Here is a 3,549-nt window from a genome sequence, read left to right as displayed (position 1 = left end):
ATTGTATATCTATATACTATTATCTATATATAAATTTATAATTAATAATGTTCTGTAATTGTGGAATATCCAATACCTAAAAATGATTTAAAAAATAACAGTTAAAATTAAATATACGCATTTGTAACTATATTTTTGTTAGAGCGATCATAAAAAAATAAGCAAATTTTTGTGTTTAAAACTTAAACTTATTTACTTAATAATTTGGATTTAAACAATAATTATATATTAATATTAATCATATAATACTAAATTCCTATTGTTAAATTAAGACAGTATCATTACTAACATTATTATTACTAGTGGAAGAACATTTAATAAAACAAAGTGACGAAAATTATATACTAAAAATATATCACTAAATTAATTTCGCATGTATTTTAAAATACATAGCAATTATCATTGACAAAATTATTATTTCCAGTAACTGCAGATGAGAAAACTCGGGATTTATTCCGATTCTGTACAAGAATTCCTGAAGAGACACCAAACTAGACTTCGCCAATGGACTTTACGAAAAGCGATGAGGAATAACTCTCTATAATAAAAATAATTTCGACTTTCTATTGGTACAAATCACGCAATCTAGCATCTGATGCGAGAGACAGCAATGAGACCTTTACATATTAGATGTACAACTTTGCTTCCGCCGTTTTTCTATAAATGGCTTTAGTGGTGGTCGAAATAAATAGATCATAGACGTCATACAATAAACTTGGGCATCTGTCAACATAACCCCATAGAAACATTAGTCGATTTGTGTCTGCATCATAAAGTTATTCTCGATTGAAAATATCAGTTTACGAGCCAAATTCTCGTCATTTGCGGGAGGTTTTAATTTTTTGCTTCAATATGAAGAAATCTGCGGCTGAGGCTCGAATGCTCTCAAATACTTATGGTGAGGCCGCTATTAGTGAAAGAACGTATCGTGAGTGGTTTCAACGCTTCAAGAACGGTGATTTTGACGTCCAAGGTCATGCTCTGTGGTGGGATCAGCTCGGCGCAGTGTATGAACTGTTAAAACTGACTGAAACTATCACAGACGATCGGTATCGAACGCAATTGATGCGTTTGAGTCGAGCATTGAAACACAAACGGCTGCAATACAACGAGAGACACGATAAAGTGATTTTGCAGCATGACAATGTTTGACCTCATGTTGCGAAAGTGGTCAAGACATACTTGGAAACGTTGAAATGGGAAATCTTACCCCACCCGCTGTATTCTCCAGACGTTGCTCCCTCTGACTATCACTTGTTTCGATGGCACACGGCCTGGCTGACCAGCACTTCCGGTCTTATGAAGAAGTAAAAAATTCGTGGATCGATTCGTGGATAGTCTCAAAAAATGACCAGTTTTTTCGACGCGGGATTCGTACGCTACCCGAAAGATGGGAGAAAGTAGTGGCCAGCGATGGACAATACTTTAAATCATAAATGTATAACAGTTTTTTACAATAAAGCCTCGAATTTCGGAACAAAAACGGCGGAAACAAAGTTGTACACCTAATAGTAATATCATTAATATTAGAAGACAAAAAACTCGACAAAACTTATTCTATTTTTACTCTGTCTATTCTTTTGTTACATGTTTGCTAAATATAAATTTATTACGTTACTTATTGCTGGTTAGCTGGTAATGCGGAAACGAAGCTTTTTTTAATGATGTCTTGTTCTTCTTGTCTGTTATTAGAAGAAGAAACATTTTCATTGTTATCGCAGGTAGTGTCTAGAATATACTCGGAAGAAGTTTCCTTAATGTTTGAAATAGGAATAGCAGCAATCATCAAAGAATAGTGTTTGTGGAAAATAACCTAAGGAAAATGTTAAACAAAAAAATGATGAGAGAAATTATTTAATAATTATTATCAATAAAAAAGCAAAAATTAATATATATCGTTATAATGCATAATGAACAATAAATAAACATTTAAAATAATCTGATTTCTAAATAGAAAGTATTAAGTGCCTTCCAACAAGCGATACAGTATAACACAATGATCATCTCATCCTTGTTTATAACATTGACGAACAACAAGGATGTAATGATATATTGTATCACATCGTATTATCTGTGTCGCTTGTTGGAAGGCACTCAAAATTGATCTTGACACTGTTGACAATGCAATCTCATCAATATCATTTGGAAATAAGATCATTTAATAAATATTTTTATGCTTACCTTCAAGCTCTGTGAGCTTAGGAGCTTCTTAGAAGAAAGAAGTTTTTTAGAAAATTTTGCTCTAGGCCCTGCTTTAGGTAAAAGTGCTAATAAGTATTTTTTTTCTAAACAAATAAGCACTTCATAATCTATTTCTTGTTTAAAAAAAAAAATAATAACAATTCAACATAATATCGCAAATTTATGTTTTTTCAGATATTAAATAATAAAGTTAGAAGACTTAATAATAACAGAAGGAATGATTCAAAAAGATATTGACGAAAAATTGATTTACTAAGCATTTGAAAATAATACTAAATAAATTTAAGAATAGGGAAATAATAAAGAGATATAGAATAAATCTTTTTAGAATAATCTTAGAAGTTTAAAGCATAGAGTTGATAGGGGCATTCCGTTTCACGCATGACGCGCATAATGCATTTATTACCGTTTATCGAATATAAAGAAGAATAAGATCGCTATTTAATTTGTGTGTTAATTTTTTTATTGATTGGCTATAGGATATAGAAATCCGAAGACTTCTCTTCTCTATTCTACATTATTAGGGTTGTGTTCTGTGTCATGTATAATGCACATGATCTTTTATTCTTGTTATTCATCAAACAAGGATAAACAACATGCGTGAAATAGAACGCCCAAGTCTGTTGGCGTTGCTTGCACTTTTGATACTTGACATTTTTATTTTCTCTCTTTTTAAACCAAATATATAACTTATCTCAGTTTTCAAGAGCAAAAATATTTGAGGAGTTTATGCAACGCGAACAGATCAATTTGTCGTACGACAAAAAACGCATAAATGAAATGGCAGCCTAAATGCAACATACGTATTATGCGTAAAACGAAATGCGCCCATTATCTATGTGCAAAGTAATATCGTTACAGAAATCTAAATTATGTATTACTAACTTTTAAAAACTTCTATATATATTTCTCAAAATTCCATTGGCGAAGAAGAGAAGATGTTTTTGTCAGCCATGCTACTTCAATAATGTTCCACTTTTTCTCCGAATTTTTGACACAGATCACAGTACATACGACGATTTATTATTAGAATTGTTCATTCAATTGAACTTGTAATTTCATTATTTCACAGAATTTCACTTCATGATACATGTTCGACGCTCGATTACGATCAGCCACCGATACGCGATCATGCGATGTATGAAATAATATACGTTATACATATTCGCTCGACTCGCGCGACTTGCGCGAACTTGCACAATGATAAAATCGCCAGGATATGCTAGCGTTAACCAGAATTCTGGTAACGTTGCGTATTTCAATATAACAAGAAATTTTGTAGATCCAACTAAAAAAATATTAAACAGATCCTTATAGTATAATTTACCAAACGGTCTAGTCATAAAA

Source organism: Atta colombica, unplaced genomic scaffold (assembly GCF_001594045.1).
Source record: "Atta colombica isolate Treedump-2 unplaced genomic scaffold, Acol1.0 scaffold65, whole genome shotgun sequence".
Taxonomy (NCBI): Eukaryota; Metazoa; Arthropoda; class Insecta; order Hymenoptera; family Formicidae; genus Atta; species Atta colombica.
This window is presented reverse-complemented; position numbering follows the sequence as displayed.